This window comes from Myotis brandtii, unplaced genomic scaffold (assembly GCF_000412655.1).
Source record: "Myotis brandtii unplaced genomic scaffold, ASM41265v1 scaffold23, whole genome shotgun sequence".
In the NCBI taxonomy this organism is placed as follows: Eukaryota; Metazoa; Chordata; class Mammalia; order Chiroptera; family Vespertilionidae; genus Myotis; species Myotis brandtii.
The window spans coordinates 2,451,834-2,469,843 of record NW_005358649.1 but is presented as its reverse complement, the minus strand read 5'-3'; positions in this window follow the sequence as shown (position 1 = coordinate 2,469,843).

Below are 18,010 nucleotides of genomic sequence, written 5' to 3'. Positions count from 1 at the left end.
TGGGGGTGATCAGGCTGGTGGGGGGGGGGCCGTTGGGGGCGAGCAGGCTGGCAAGCAGAGTGGTTAGGGGCGATCAGGCAGGCAGGCAGGTGAGCGGTTAGGAGCCAGCGGTCCTAGATTGCAAGAGGAATGTCCGACTGCCAGTTCAGGCCCGAGGGGTCCCAGATTGGAGAAGGTGCAGGCCGGGCACGAGTTTCTTGCACTGGGCTACTAGTACATTTATAAAGCAGCTAATTTCATAGGAGATGGAAATACTTTAAAACTAAACAGAGAACATAGAACTCCATTCAATAAATACATCAGGTCCTAGCTGGTTTGGCTCAGTGGATACAGCATCGGCCTGAGGACTGAAGGGTCCCGAGTTTGATTCCGGTCAAGGGCACATGCCCAGATTGCGGGCTTGATTCCCAGTAGGGGGCATGCAGGAGGCAGCCAATCAATGATTCTCTCTCATCATTGATGTTTCTCTCTCTCCTGTTCCCTTCCTCTCTGAAATAAATAAAATATATTAAAATAAATAAATACATCAGATAATAAAATAGATAATCTCCAGTAACCATTAGGGAGCAATACTAAAAAATAAGGTGAAGGGAAATATTTGGATGGAGTCAGACATGTCCTATTAAGCACTATATAATGCAGATGATGAAACTGGATGTGATGGGCCAAATCTAATATCAATAAATTCAATCAAGGACAAATGTAAAAGCCTTTGATTTGTCAGATAAAAGCGGCTGCAGAGGTACAGCATAGGGTGGGGGGTTAACTTGGCACTTAGATGTCAAATAGGCTGTAATGTATCTGTGTGTCAACTGTCGGTGCCGACTGGAGATCGTGTTGAGAAGGAATCTGAGGATCCTTCTGAATTCCAGGCAACGATGTGTCACATTGATTCGCATTGTCTGAGACAGATGCATGGGAGTACACATGCAATGAATAGCATTGCATAGAATCAGTGTGCAACTTAATAGGCTGCAAGCTCTGAATGGGTCAGAATATAATGTGACTTTTTCCCATCAGACTATGTCAGAGGAAATGGGGTGTCAGGAGGAAGGGAGGTGATCACTGGGAGGGTGCTGTGCTCAGTGCCAGGCACTGCACTTTCCGAGGGGTGTGACAGGTTCACCAGAGTGTGTCAGAGGAGGGCTCCTGGGAGGTGAAGTCCCAACCATGTCGAATACAGAGTGACCAAAAGTGCTAGGATCGTCTGGGTATGAACAGAATTAGGAGGCCCATTTACTGCCTTAAAGTATCACTGTAACTGCCATGTGGAAGAAGAATTAGGTTTATTCAGAAGTCAGACCAGTGAATTGAAGTTGTAAGGAGTCAGATTTCCACTTAATTTAAGGAAGGATTTCTTAAATTCACTTTTTGGATGAAATAATGAGCCCCCTGCTGGTGGAGGTGTGTTAGCAGTACCAAGATGGCCAGAACTGTCAGTTTTGCAGGAATGTGTGTTATAAAGCAGAGTAGAAGTTTGAATAAAAGGATGTCTAAGATTCTTCTGACTTTAGATTCCCTGACTCTAAGACGGGGACACAAAGGGACTTGAGAGTTCAAAGGAAAGGCCGGCTCACCCTGAACTGCCACCAGGTGTGCCTGCCTCCCTCCTGGCAGGCTTACACTTCATTCTATGGTTCAGGCCCCAGAGCCATTTCTCACCCTGTTGTCAGAAAGCCCACGGTTGGGACAGTAGGCTCTCTCAGGCTTTAGTCGTGCTTATCTCAGATTTTAGTCTTAGATGCCTCACCCCCAGCCCTAGGCCTTGACCCGAACTATAGCTTTCCTAATTGATCCGGAGCTACTGTTGCCCCACCTCCTTTCCACCCATCTTTTCTTTGGCAGCAGATGGGGCAATACAGTAAGAACCATATGCTGTTACAATTAGGTGAATTATTTAGCTACAAAAAGTACATCTAACATCCAAGGCAATGCTTAATTAATGGGTTGTTTCTAAAATGAAAAGTGATTTCTAATAATGTCTTCAGCCTTGACATTGTCAAAATTTTAACCAAAGACTTGGATGAGTATAAATAGTTTACTTGTCAGATTGGTGGATAACATGAAGTTGAAGGGGATTACAAATATATGGGATCAAAATTCCAAAAGACTGCATTGCCTGGCTGGAATAATAAATCAGATCCAAGAAAAAGCAAAGTAAAGGGGATTAATATCACGTTCTACACTAGAACCTGAAAACCCAACTGAACAAATTTGTATGGGAAAGACTCACAGACTGGCAGCTACTTGGAATAATTTGGAGCAGGCTGATGTAATAAATAATACAAGCCATAAATGTAGTTTTACATTTTCTAGTAGGTCCATTAATAAAAGTGAAAAGCAGGTAAAATTATTTTTAATAAATTATTGAACTCAATTGATTTAAAATATTATTATTTTGATATGTAATCAATATAAAATTATCAAGATATTTACATATTTTATATGAAATCTTTGAAATTCAGTGTGTATTTTTTTAAAAGTAACTCTTTTTTAAAAAAAATATTTTATTGATTTCAGAGAGGAAGAGAGAGGGAGAGAAAGATAGAAACCTCAATGATGAGAGAGAACCATTGATTGGTTGTCTCCTGCACGCCCCTACTGGGGATCGAGCCCACAACCCAGGCATGTGCCCTTGACCAGAATCGAACCTGGGACCCTTCAGTCTGCAGGCCGATGCTCTATCCACTGAGCCAAACCAGCTAGGACTCAGTGTGTATTTTACACTTAGAGCACATCTCAATCCTGAAGCTAAATTTCCATTGGAAATACTTGATCTGTACTTAGGTTCAATAAAATTTACAGTTAAAAAAGTAGATTCATATATCTGAGTTTTTTCAAACATATTTAGAAGATTTCCAGTAGTCCTGGCTGGGTTGCTCAGTTGATTACTGCATCATCCCAATATGCCAAGGTTTCAGGTTCACTCTGCGGTCAGGGCACATACAAGAATTAAGAATCATAAATAAGTGGGACATCAAATTGGTTTCTCTCTCTGTTTTTCTCTTTCTCTGTCTTTCTCTCCCCCCATCCCCTTCCTCTCTCTCTCTCTCTCTCTCTCTCAAATCAATAAAAAAAAAAAAGATTTCCAATAACTGAATTGAGAATTTGCTTTTCTTTTTCTTTCTCACTTTGAGTAATGGTAGTGTTATTTCCCTGTGATGTATACTGAATGCCTATTTTGAGTCCTAAAGATCATTGCTGGGTTCCTTTAATTGAAACCAGTGCATGGGCGCCATCTACAGGATTTGAGGAAGAAAGACACACAATGTTTTCTTTTTTAAAAAATATGTTTTTATTGATTTTTTTTTAAGAGAGAAAGGGAGGATAGAAAGATACATCACCTGTCTCTGTACGCCCCCTACTGGGGATCGAACCTGAAACCCGGGCATGTGCCCTGACCGGGAATTGAACCAGTGACCTCTCGGTTCATAGGTCGACCCTCAAACACTGAGCTACACCAGCCAGGCAAGGATTTTCCTTTGAGGACACTTGGCTTTCTGTACCAAGGTCCTAGATAATCTTTAAGGTCATCTGAAAATTACTGTTATTAATATTTTAAAAAGTCTGCTAACTAGTGGTTTTGCTGAGAGAAAAAGTATAGTCAGATAAATCAAAGACCTAGAGAGAAATCACAGACCTGCGTGCCTCTGGGATGTGTCCTCAGACCATCTTAATACAAATCCCGTATCCCCCTCCCTTCCACTGTTTACTAAGGCTTCGCTCCTTTGGCTCTTAAACACTTCCCCTTCAGAGCATTGTCTCTTAGTTAAATACAATGACTAGGTGTTTTTTACGCTTGAGAGCGGCAGGATAGGGTAACGAGAACCACATAGGCTTCTGACTTAGATTTAAGTTCAAAACCTGACTATGATGACATTTAACAGGTGACCACAGCCCTCAGCTTAGTTTCTCCATCTTTAAGAATAATAGTGTGGCCCTAACTGGTTTAGCTCAGTGGATAGAGCATCGGCCTGAGGACTGAAGGGTCCTGGTTTCGATTCCGGTCAAGGGCACATGCCTGGGTTGCGGGCTTGATCCCCAGTGGGTGGAGTGCAGGAGGCAGCCAATCAATGATTCTCTCTCATCATTGATGTTTCTATCTCTCTCTCCCACTCCCTTCCTCCCTGAAATCAATAAAAATATATTTAAAACAAAAAGAATAATAGTGTGTCCCTTATATGGTTGTCATGAGGATTAAAGATACACAAGGTCCTAGTATTAAGTCTGGAATTTCTATAAGGCTAACTGTACTGAATTTTAGCCATTCTCACCTCCGAGGGCATTGTGATGTCTACGATAAAGGACGTGGGTAGGTCTCTGGAGTCTGCTGGAGAGTAATGGCTGGTGGGTCCTAACCACAATGGTTTCTTCATTACTCCCCTCAGCCTCATGGGAGCTCTCCTTTTCAGCCATCACCTACTTGTGACTTTTTGATAGCATTGGCCATGTTCTGATGTGCAGAATATGGTAAGTTGTGTATTTGTCTAAACCTCACTTTTAGAAGATGAACTAGATGGCAGAGGCTGGATTTACATGTTTCAAGTCTCCACGGCGGCATCTGACATCTTGTCTGCCCATAAAAGGTACTTAAAATGAGCGTATTGAATGAATGTCCAAAGTATAGAAGGATCCAGTGATATAATATAGTGTGTGTGTGTGTGTGTGTGTGTGTAATTATTAATAAAATAGGTCTTAATTGCTGGAAATATTTTACCTATTTTTGGTGACTGTTCTAAGGGGTGCCTTGGGAAGGGCTACAAAAACTCCAAAGATTTCTATGGCCAATTCCACTCTGTCTTCCCCTTCTATGTAAACACATTTTAAAATCCCTCCTGGCTTCCACCCAGAATGTTACCCCAAGTGCCTTAGGTATGGGAATTTTGGAGCTGGGTGGGCAACCAGCATATACTTTCTCTGGATTCTCCCCTGGAAAGTGGACCACTCTGCTGTTCTTTCTACCTTTACTAGAGCGCCCTCTGCTGGAAATGCCAAGAAGTAATTCTTGAAAATTATTTGTGCCATTAATTGTCTCTTTCCCAGTCATTTGCTGGGAAAGATGACCCTTTTCTCTCAGTGTGGGGTGAAGATGAATATTGCCTCTTCCTCTTTACTTTTCCTCATCCTTCTTCTCAGCCAAGATGAAACTCTTTCCTTGAAGCGAGCATTTCTGGTTGTGGCGTGGCCCTGAGCCAGGGAGAGCTGCCCTATTCTGCTCCATTCTGTCCTGTTGCAGAGCCCAGATCAGGGGTTCCCACAGCTGAGCTCTCTGACCTTGTTCAAGGTGAAATGACATGAGGCAGACCCCTGGACCTTTGGGAAGGGCGCTGCAAACTCTAAGCTTATTTGCATTAAGATGGAATCCTATAAAAGGTGGGGTTCACCCTGGCTGGTGTGGCTCAGTCATCCCATGCACAAAAGGTCACCTGTTCGATTCCTGGTCAAGGCACATGCCCAGGTTTCAGGCTCCATCCTCAGTAGCGGGTGTGCAGGATGTGATGTTTCTATCTCTCTTTCTCCCTCTTCCTTCCTCTCTCTCTAAATTCAATAAAATCCTATTTTTTAAAAAGGGGAGGGTTAGGACATAGAAACGATGCAGTGAAGACTAATGAACTTTAGAAGGGGCATAAAATGGACTCCAAGCTTTCCAGCAGCCAGCAGGAGGAAAGCATGACCAGACAGGACAGTGTGGTGAAGAGCAGGAGGGTTGTTGTGTACCTCAACGAGCAAAGCTGTCCTGACACGTGCACATTGGGGCATCAGGCTCACCTATTAGCCAGGGTTTCAGACCACACCCCACCTTTACAGCCGCTGTGAGTTAGATGTGAGACCCGTTCGACTTGTCTCTTTTGAACTGTTGAAAACACAAAGATCAAATCTGCAGATGCCAAGGCTCTACTGTTCATGGCTTTTATCTGAGAACTAGAGGCCTGGTGCACGAATTCATGCATGGGTGGGGTCCAACTGGCCCGCTCTGATTGGGGCCGGGGCAGCCAGGTTGGCAGGGGGGAGGGGTCACGGGTGGTTGGCCAGCAGGGAGGGGACTGAGGGAGGTCGGCTGGCCATCTCTGCCCTCAATTGGCGTGTGGGGCAGATCAGGGCCGCAGTGCGCATCAAAGCATCTGGTCGTTCCTATCATTCTGGCGTTCTGGTTGCTTGACTTTTATATATATAGAAAAACTTGCTGCTTAGAAGTACAACTATTCCTGGGGCTGAAACCAAAGATAAATTTCTTCTGTCTTATAGAGGACACTGTATTATGTAGTAAACAATATCCTCAACAGCATTCTTACAGTAAATATGAATGTCATATAATTGTTTAGGTTAATGTGGTCTCCTTGTAGGGTGGGGGCATGTTACCAAGGCACAACTCACTCGAGATAATGGGAGAGTGGCGTGCGGCTGTGTTTGGTATATAAGGAGAATTCAGTCCAGAACACACTCCAGGAGGAAGAATCTGGCAAAGTGGCAGGTCACTGGCATTTGCCTGAGTACATTTTCTTCCACAGCAAACCTTCCAAGCTGGTGGAGGATGCTATTTTCAGCAATGGATTATCCTCTGTCCTAGTTGTTAAATGATCATTTTTATTTCTTAATACTCAGCAAAATTCCCATCTCATCACAGTTAATAAACACAAGACCTTCCTGTCCTGGAGCAGAATGTTATATTATTTAAATTGAAATTTAGAGGACTGAGAGAATTTGTCATCTGGCAATGCCTGCAGAAGACTCGTTGGCTAATGATTTAATAACTCCAAGCTACTGTGTAGCATCATTTCTCTGTCAGATTTCATCATTAGATCGATTATATATCATTAAGTGGTGGGGAAAACACATGGAAGGTCATATTGATTTAGCCCAGACCAGATATTTGTCCAGGCTCATCTTGTCAAACATTGTCAGTGATAATTCTTTCTTCTTTCAAAGTGGCAGTAAAAAAACAGGTGATCCATGCCCTGACTGGTTTGGCTCAGGGGATAGAGCATTGGCCTGCAGATTGAGAGGTCCCAGGTTTGATTCCGGTCAAGGGCATGTACCTTGGTTGTGGGCACATCCCCAGTGGGGAGTGTGCAAGAGGCAGCTGATTGATGTTTCTCTCTCATCGATGTTTCTAACTCTCTATCCCTCTCCCTTCCTCTCTGTAAAAAATCAATAAAATATATTAAAAAAAATAGGTGATCCATATCTTGGCCTTAGTTTGTGTATTTGTTTTTATGAAGCTTCCACATGTCAGAATAGGGGCTGGGCTTCAAGTGAACGTCCAGCATCTGCTGCAGTTTGCATTGCAATGTAGTTCATAGGAACTAACTGTGTGAGGATGTGGGTATCGAAGGTTACGAGAGACGTGTCCATCGGAGGCTTTTATGGTCACGCAGACCAAGCCTTCCTGAGGAGGGAGGCTTGGAAGGATGGCGAGGGCATTGTCACTCCCAAGGCAGTGATCACTGATTCTTGGTGGGGACGGGGGCAAAAATATTTTAGATATTTTAGTAGAGAGTTGGTTTGTGTCACTCCAATCAGACACAGGACATAAGCAGCATATCTGTACTATTAACATCTCATGGTGGGACATGATTAGGAAAAAATGTCTATTGGGTGTAGAAAGGTATGCATATATGGGCTGGTACTGCTCTCCTGGTGTGATAGCAGGCACTTGGTGATGATGAGATAATGACATGTGCTTTTTTAAACTATAAAGGCTAGTATTTATTTAGTTTATTTTTGTGTGTGTGGTAAGAACACTCAATATGAGATCTACCCTCTTAACAGATTTTAAATTGTACAATACATTATTGCTGACTACAGGTATAACGCCATGTAGCAGATTGCTAGAGTGCATTCATCTTTTTTGTTTTTAACCTGTAATTTCTTTTTCTTTTTATAAATTCTTTATTGTTGAAAGTATTACATATGTCCCCTTTTCACCACATTGTCGTCTCCCAGCCTGCCCCCACACTCCTGTCCTGGCCTTCACCCCCCGCCCCCCCATTGTCTGGAGCGCATTCACCTTGCTTCCCTGAAATGTTATGCCTATTGGTTAGCAACTCCCATGGGCCCCTCCCCCCGTCCCTGGCAGCTACCATCCCACTCTTGGATTCTATGAGTGAGTTTGACTACTTTAGAAATCTCCTAGAAGGGGAATCACACAGTATTTGTTTTTCTTTCTTTTTTAAAGTCTTTATTGTTGAAAATATTACAGGTGTCCCCTCCCGCCCCCCTCCCCCATTGAACCCTTCTAGCTCACACCTGTCCCCCGCCCCAGGCCTTCACCATACTGTTTGTCTGTGTCCATGGGTTATGCATACATGCATAAAAGTTCTTTGGTTAATCTCTTCCCACCCACCCACTCCCAGTATTTGTTCTTCTATGATTAGCTTATTTCACTTAGCATCATGTTTTCAAGGTTCATCCATGTTGTAGCATATGACAGGATTTCCTTCATTTTTAAGGCTGAATAATATTCTATTTTATATAATGACCGCATTTTCTTTTCTTTTAAAATTTTTATTTATTGGTTTTAGAGACAGAGAGGGAGGGAGAAAGAGAGGAACATTGATTTTATTGTTCCACTTATCTATGAATTCATTGATTCTTGCATGTGTGTCCTGGCCTGGGGATCAAACCCACAACCTTGGCATGTCGGGATGATGCTCCAACCAATTAAACTATCCGGCCAAGGATAGATCACATTTGCTTTATTCATGAATCCATAGATGGGCATGGGCATGTAGGTTGTGTCCACACATTAGCTGTTGTGAATAGTGCTAGTATCTCTTTGAGACCCTGATTTCACTTCTTTTAGAGAAGTACCCAGAAGTGGGATTGCTGGATGGTATGGCAGTTCTATCTTTAATTTTTTGAGGAACCTCCATACTGTTTCCTTAGTGGCTGCACCAATCTGCATTCCCATCAGCAGTATACAGAGGTTCTAGATTCTCCACATCCTCAATAGCACACCCTTTATTTTATGACTAGAGGCCTGGTGCACAAAATTCGTGCACTGGGGGGGGGGTTTCCCTCAGCCTGGCCTGCACCCTCTCGCAGCCCGAGAGTCCTCGGGGGATGTCCGACTGACAGCATAGGCCTGCTCCCTGCCTAAGCCAGCAGTCGGACATCCTTAGCACTGCCACATAGGCAGGAGAGGCTCCCACCACCGTTGCTGTGCTTGCCAGCCGTGAGCCCGGCTTCTGGCTGAGTGCACTGACTACCAGGGAGCAGGCTCCTGCATTGAGCATCTATCCCCTGGTGGTCAGTTCACGTCATAGTGACCAGTCATTCTGCCATTTGGTCAATTTGCATATTAGCCTTTTATTATATAGGATATAGCTTTTAAAAATATATATATATTTTATTGATTTTTTACAGAGAGGAAGGGAGAGAGATAGAGAGTTAGAAACATCAATGAGAGAGAAACATCGATCAGCTGCCTCCTGCATATCTCCCACTGGGGATGTGCCCGCAACCCAGGTACATGCCTTCGACCGGAATCGAACCTGGGACCTCCCAGTCCGCAGGCTGATGCTCTATCCACTGAGCCAAACCGGTTTTGGCATAGGATATAGCTTTTATTAAGGGTGTATGTTGTGCTAGGACTGTGCTAAGCACTATATGCATATAATGTCATTTAAACTTCATAAGACCGAGTATGGACGTTGAGGCTTGAAGGGGTTAGGCAAGTTGTCAGGGGAGGCAGCCTAATTGGGGCGACATCCGGAGATAAGCCTGCTGGGACATTGCCATCTTCTTGTGACTCCCTGCCTGTGGGACAATGAAGAGAAGAGCCTTTGGCAGTAGTAGGAGTGTCTGTTTTCAGTGAGGGCATGAACACCGTCTGAGAATAGAACCGGGTGACACATGGGTGAGGGGATCAGCCAGTAGCGGCTGGAAACCTGGACTTGATTCCTGGACATGTTGAACACTCAGTGACCTTGGATAAGTCACTGAATCCCTTGTGGCCAAGTTTCTTGTATGAATCCTATTAGCCTGATATAGGGTTGCTGGGAAGGTGAGTATGACATGAGTAAAACTGCTTTGAAAACCTTTCAAAGGAGCCTGGTCGGCGTTCCTCAGTGGTTGAGCGTCAACCTATGAACCAGGAGGTGATGGTTCAATTCCTGGTCAGGACACATGACTGGGTTTCGAGCTTGATCCCCAGTGGGGGCATGCAGGAGGCAGCCGAACAATGATACTCTCTCATCATTCTCTTGCTTTCCCTTCCTCTCTGAAATCAATAAAAAAATATTTATTAAAAAAAAGAGAAACCTTCAAAAGGAGATTTAAAGTGGTGGTTCTGAGCCTGGTCAGCACAGGACAGTGACAGAGAGTGACAGGCACCCTGTGGGGCTTTCTCTGTAAGTGATGTGTTCACATCCCTGTTTTTAAACAAAATATCACACCAAAGTGTTGTCCCTTTTTATTATTATTTATTTTTTTAATTGACTGATTTAAAAGAGAAACTTCTATTTGTTGTTCTACTTATTTATGCATTCATTGACTATTATATCTAATGTTAAAAATATGTTTTTATTGATTTCATAGAGAGGAAGGGAAAGAGATTGATAGAAACATCAATGAGGAGAGAGAATCATCCATCGGCTGCCCCCTACTGAGGATCGAGCCCACAACCTGGGCATGTGCCCTGACCTGCAGTCAGACTGGAAATCAAACCGTGACCTCCTGGTTCATAGGTCGATGTCAACCACTGAGCCGCACTGGCCAGGCTCATTGGTTGAGTCTTGTATGTGCCCTGACCAGGAATCAAACCCGCAAGCTTGACGTATCAGGAAGACACTCTAAACAACTGAGCTACCCGGCCAGGGCTGCTGCTTTTTAAAAAATCTATTATCTCCTGTCCCTCCATGAGCTACATGAGCTAGGACAATAGCCGACATTTCTGTTGAATAAAGAGTTAAACGTGTCATTAAATTTTCATTCTTTTTCTTCTTCATCTGTCCACTGTGACTCTCTCTTCCATGGTGTTCACACAAGTTGGAGGTAATGTGCTCTAAAAATTACACTCTTTTCCTTCTCCCTGCTAGGATGCAATTCCAGTAGCTAAAATTAAGACTAGTGAATTTATGCCTGTTTCCAAATAGAGATCTGGCCAATGACAAAGGTTTTTTTTTGGTTTTTATTGTTTGTTTATCAGTTGCTAGGTAGAAAAGGATCCTGCATAGCTGCAGCTGGCATAGTGCTGTGAAGCAAGAAGAAAGGCAGGCAGCCTGCTCTACTAATAAGAGGAAGTTATCTTTACATCATTCTCATAAAGACAGAAAGCACAACCAATTTCTTAGTGATTGTTGGTGACTTAATTAGAGCAAAACTTCTAATGAAGGATCAATTGTCTGGACCCTACATATTCCCTCCCACCTCCAATTCTACCTTTTAGCACTTAGAGCATTGTTTTAGTGAATACTGATATATTTGATGAGTATTAGTTTAGTAAAACAACCTACTCTTAAGAAAAAGTCACACTATAAGTTTATTAAAAAAGAATAAATTAAAACTATTTTAAGGATATTCCAAAGTGGGTATACATTCAGCTGTATCACTTATTTCAAGTGTAGCATTATAGACATAAAGTATGTAATGAGACTATCTCTAGAACTATGATGGAGGCCTGGAAAAATCCTTAGTCATCAAAGAATGATAAATTTATATATATATATGTGTGTGTGTGTGGTGTGTGTGTGTGTATATATATTTAAACCCCATATGGTACTTACTCAAGAGGAAATGTTTATGTTAAAAATAAATTATTTGCTACAATAAAAGAATAAAAAAATAAATTAGGGATCTAGGATTATGTTCATTTCTCTAGAAATTTAATTTAAATAATTGCATTTAAACAATTAAAATATTTTTTATTGATTTTTTTACAGAGAGAGAGAGAGAGAGAGAAACATAGATGAAAGAAACATTAATTGGCTGCCTCCTGTACCAACCCCCCCTCCCCGGGATCAAGCATGCAACCTGGGCATATGCCCTGACAGCATCAAACCAACAGCCTCTCGGTGTGTGGGTGGACACTCAACCACTGAGCCACACCGCCTGGGTGAAACTTTTTATTAAATTGAATTTTAGAGAGAGAGGAAGGGAGAGAGAGAGAGAAACATTGATTTGTTGTTTCACTTATTTATGCATTCATTGGTTGATTCTTGCATGTGTCCTGACCTGGGATCGAACTCACAACCTTGGCAGATCGGACGATGCTCTGACCAACTGAGCTACATGGCCCGGGGCCTTAAACAATTGCATTTACAAAAATATTCATAATCTGCTTTACCTTATGCTAGAAAACATCATCCCCAAAATGTTCCGAAAACCATCCACTAGAGTCGGCTCCATTGGAATTGGTTCTTGGTTATTTGTGGGTTATTTTATAAGTTTGACTTTCACTTTGACTGTATCTGGATTTCTCTGGTCCTGTTTGTCATTAGATTCTTAGGGAGGTGAAATCTTGTTCATCTTGTTTGCCAGGGCCTGACACATAATTAACTCTTAGTAAACAGTCAATGAACAAAGTGAAGGAACTGATAAGTAGGCGTTCTTAAACTGGAGTCTTACACAGTTTACAGGCTACACAGTAAGAGGTGGCGAGGGGATTTCAAGCCAGGACCCCAGGCCTGTGATCTTAACTGTTACATTCAATGCATGTTAAGGTTCAGTGTTATATTTAACTTCCTCTTAGAATGGTATATACATACATGTGTGTGCATATACATGTATGTATATATTTAATGTAAAATATTAAATGTCTTAGGATTTAGAGAAATCTCAGGAGACTTGGATATTCAGAGGAGGTTTGGGGAGGGGACAGGGATTTGAAATGGGCCTTGAAGGATGGGACATAGTGTAATAGATAGGCTGGAAATGGGGCGTCTCATGAGGGGAGAACAGGGTAAGGAGGTGAGAAAATGCCGAGGTCATGTAGGGGAGGGGTGAGAGAAGACTGGAAAGGTAGGGGGAAAGGCCTCGTGGCCAGCTTGTTTGATTTCCACCTGTGTATACCTCTATCTCATGTATGTCAACAAAAAGTAATCCGAAGGGACTTAGCAGCAGTGAATTGTCAGTCGTGGTGTGCTCATCTCTCGAACGCGTTCTGGAGAATTCTTTCCTCAGCTGGTGTTTATCTTTGGGTCTGAACCCTGTCAAGTGTTTCTGCTGCTCTCTCCCGGACCAGCTTCCTTCTCATCCCTTCTGCGCCTGCTCCATCATTATTCTGAGGCGGACAGAGAGGAAGGGACAAGGGCCTGCTCTGGCAGCCGTGGGCTCTCCAGCAGCCCCTTCTGGGGATTCTATCTGCCCCCACTCCTTCGCTTTCCCTGGCGCCAACACAGGGGCCTGGGCTCCAGCTCTGTGTTACTTTGGTCAGGATCTGCAGGCTGGCCTTAGCGGGAAACGTTTCCTGTAAACAATAATGCAGAACTAATATCCTTAATGGCCAAATTGGAAGGGTTGTTAGCTAGTTGCCACACTTGCTGCCTATTCAGACACACACTGATTATTGATAGCTGTGCTTGGAGGAGGTTAGAAGGACATTTGTACATATTTGTGTTAAGGTGACAGCTTGGGTGTTGGTGGGGAGAACCTGAGAGCTGTGTTTTAAATATCATTAAAACCCATCTCTATCTGAAAATACTTTTAATACTTTTTTAAAATTTATTTTTATTTTTTATTGATTTCAGAGAGGACGGGATAAGGAGAGAGAAAGAGATAGAAACATCAATGATGAGAGAGAAAATCATTGATCGGCTGCCTCCTGCACGCCCCCTACTGGGGATTGAGCCTGCAACCTGGGCATGTGCCCTTGGCCGGAATCAAACCTGGGACCTGTCAGTCCGCAAGCCAACGCTCTATCCACTGAGCTAAACAGGCCAGGGCTGAAAAGACTTTTATTTATTTACTTAATATATATTTTTATTGATTTCAGCGAGGAAGGGAAAGGGTGAGAGAGATAGAAACATCAATGATGAGAGAGAGTCATTGATTGGCTGCCTCCTGTATGTCCCACTCTGGGGATAGGGTCCACAACCCAGGCATGTGTCCTGACCGGGAATCGAACCGTGAACTCTTGGTTCACAGGTCGATGCTCAACCACTGAGCCACGTCTCCTGGGCTGAAAATACTTCTAAAGGTTTTTGTTCCCTCAATATGGATAATTACTGTTTTGTCCTCCTACTCCAAAGACTTTTTAAAAACTTGGAGTATTTGAGACAATTGAAAAAAGAAGTTTAATTCTACTCATTTGTCTTTGCTCTTCAACTTTTTCTTCTCAACTCCTGATGAAACTGAGCTGTCATTGCTTTTATGCTATATTGTCACAGGGGTGGGTGGCATTTCAGTTTCTTTTCTAAAAATGTCAGTTCAACCATTTCAGTCTGGAGTTAATTAATCAGTGTTTGTAGGTAAGACATTTATACTGATGGCCTTTTCTCTTAAAATTGCTTTTGTTTGGATCTGGGTAATGATGATGGTACAAAATGCAAGAGATCCTAAGAGTTATTTTAAAAGGAAGCTTTCTCCTTATTTCTCAAGCTCTTCTTAATCCCTTACCCTTTTTCATCACCTACTCAACACCCCTCCCATACGGCAACCATCAAAAGAAAGTCCACCTTGCCCTGGCCAGTGTGGCTCAGTTGGGTGAGCATCATCCCATGCATCAAAAGGTCACCCGTTCAATTCCTGGTCAGGGGTTTTGGGCTTGATCCCCAGGAGGGGGCATGCAGGAGGCAGGTGATTGATGTTTTTCTCTCACATCGATGCTGAGGTTTCTCTCCCTCTTCCTTCTTCTCTCTCTAAAATAAATAAAAACATTTTAAAAATTCTTAAAAGTCCACCTTTATACTAAATTTCAGAATAAATTTGGTTTATTTCTAGACTATGTTCTGTTCCATTGGTGATGCCAAGCAAATCTGACAACTTTTGAAAATATTTTTGTAACATAATTCAAAATTTAATTGAAACAAAATATTTCCATCACTTTAGACAATTAAAATAATCAGAATTGTAAGAGATTTGATTCTTGATTTATTAAAAATTTTCAGGCCTTGCCCTAACCGGTTTGGCTCAGTGGATAGAGCGTCAGCCTGCGAACTGAAGGGTCCCAGGTTCGATTCCGGTCAAGGGCATGTACCTTGGTTGCGGGCACATCCCCAGTGGAGGGTGTGCAGGAGGCAGCTGATTGATGTTTCTCTCCCATCGATGTTTCTAACTCTCTGTCCTTCTTCCTTCCTCTCTGTAAAAAATCAATAAAATATATTTAAAAAAATTTTTTCAGGCCTTTAGATGTATTCAATATTTTGAGCCCAATCTTTAGTAAAAAATGCCTTCACTGTGTGCTAGTGAAAAAAATGTAGGTTCCTATGCACACATTACGTCTGAAAACAAAATATTTCACATTTGTTTTTATTCACTTTCTTCCTTATTTGCTGTTTTGTCATTTAATATTAAAATATGTTTATGTGAAATGACTGTTGTCAGCATTATTATATCTCTGGACTCTATTTGAAAATTTCAAATATGTCTTCATTTGCTTTTTTTTCCCAAGTAAAAAGTTTTTAAATTGTGGTAAAATATACTTAACATGAAACTGAGTCTGTTAACCATGTCTAAGTATATATAGTAGTGGCACCGGTACATTCACGTTGTTGCACAACTTTTCTTTAAAAAGAAGAGATCAGCTTAAAAATGGTATGTTGAATCCTTGAGAAGCAGAAGCGAGCCAGCAGTGTGAAGCTGATGTGCCTAGCCTCTTTCTGGAACACAAATGCATTATATAAAAGGAATGTGTTTCTTGGCTCCAAATGCCAGTGCATTAATCTGTCCATTTAGAAATTGATCTGAAACTTGATTCTTAAACTCTCAGATTCAGCTTGAGCTGAGGGGAGACCAAGCCGTGGCCTCTGCCCCTTGTTACTATGAAGACAACAGGATGGGCCAGCTTCTCCACTCAGTGGCTGTGGCCTTCTCTGTGGAACTGGCCAAGGCCCTGAGCTTTTGATTTTTTGGAAAAGGTTCTCCTAATGTGATTTAGATCAATGGAGACACATCTCTTTCACACCTCCTGGATATTTGTCCTCTGACCTTCCCTCTTGCTTCAAGTGTCACTCCCACCAAATGAGCCACTGACTCTGGGATAGAAAATATTTATTTTTTGCACATAGACATATGTCAGCGCTGCTCTGAATGAAAAGGTGCTAGCCACCATATTGCTGTTCACTGTCACATAAAAAGTGTCATCCAGGGCGAGGCTCAGTTGTTGAAGCCTTGACCTATGACCCAGGAAATCACGGTTCGATTCCTGGTTAGGGCACATGCCTGGGTTGTGGGCTTGATCCCTAGTGGGGGGCATGCAGGAGGCAGCCAATCAATGATGCTCTCTCATCATTGATGTTTCCATCTTTCTCCCTTTCCCTTCCTCTCTAAAATAAATACAAATATATTCTTTAAAAAAGTGTCATCCGGGGACACCAAGGGGAGACACATTTCCAAATGGAGGACTTTGCTTCTCTGTCTTGTTGAGGGACATATGCTAATGAGTGTGGGCAGGAGAGAGGCAGTGGAAGGAAGCTCTTGGCCTGGAGGCAGAGCCAGCTCTCGGAGCCAGCTCAGGACCAGCTGCGCAGTCCTTCCTGACAAAATCCTGACCCTCTGCGCCCTGAGAGGCTGCCTTTCAGCGGATCGCTGCCGTGGCTGAAAACGTCGGGCATCCTGGTTCTGCTTCACCATTGCTTTTGCATCCTGTTTGGTGCATTCTTTTTGGCTGTGCTTATTTGCATAACTTGTCTCACCCAAGTTAAAAATTCACATCCCGTTATGGAAAATGATAGGACACGACATTATATGTGTTAGTGGAATTAATCTTGGCATGAGAAAGGCATAAAGATGGCCTCCCTCCCCACTTTCTAATCCTGCTGAGAGGAGCTGGAAAGAGAAAATAGTCTGAACAAGTGTTGAACCAAGCAATCAAAGTAAATTGGAGAAACAATGTTAGAGCTTTGGCTGTTTCTTGGTGTTTTTTTTTTCTGGAGATGACTGGAGGCTAAATGGGTCATTTTCCCCATCTATAAAATGAGAATAACAATAGTATTTTCCTTATAGGGTTGTGGTGAGGATTAAGAAGTTAACAGAGTGTTCAGAGGAGTGCCTAGTATTGAATAATCTATGTGCTAGCTCTTTTTATAAGTATTATAATTATTATGATCATTTCTCAGTCCATCTCTGAGTATATTCTGAGACACTGGTATTTGAGAACCTCTCCCTTACGTTTTTCTCTGTTTGAGTTTTGCTTCCCCTTGTTCTTAAGAGGCAAAAGCTGCCATGATCCCTCTCTCACAGTGAAACGAAACAAAACAATACAGCAACTTGATTACAAGTTATATTTTGATTTGGACCAGAGCTAATGATTACGTTGCTTTTTCTCTCTAATAAATAATGCTTTTTAAAAAAATATTTATTTTTATTGATTTCAGAGAGGAAGGGAGAGGGATAGAAATATCAATGATGAGAGAGAATCATTGATCGGCTGCCTCCTGCGTGCCCCCTACTGGGAGTCAAGCCCGAAACCCAGGCATGTGCCCTTGGCTGGAATCAAACCTGGGAACCTTTCAGTCCGCAGGCTGATGCTCTATCAACTGAGCCAAACCATCTATGGCGGATATGAGTGTTTAGAGAAGGAGAAGACTCAAGGCTTTGATATGACCCTACTGATGTTTTGGCTTGAACAACTGGCTGACTTTTGAATTTGTCCAGGCCAGTTCTGAATTCTATGAACTTCTGAATTCTATGAACCATTAACATAAAAGAAAAATTAGGGTAGTCAGCATAGGAATGCTATTTTTGCTTTTGCCATTTAAGGAAAAAAACAAAACACCCAAAAGCAACAACTACCACCATTATTTCGTAGAACAGTGGAGACTCAGAACAGTCAAAAAGTAGGAAGGACTGATTTTGTATTATCTCAGAATTAAGTGCAACCTTTTAAATTCAATAAAGTGAGCTCTAGGAC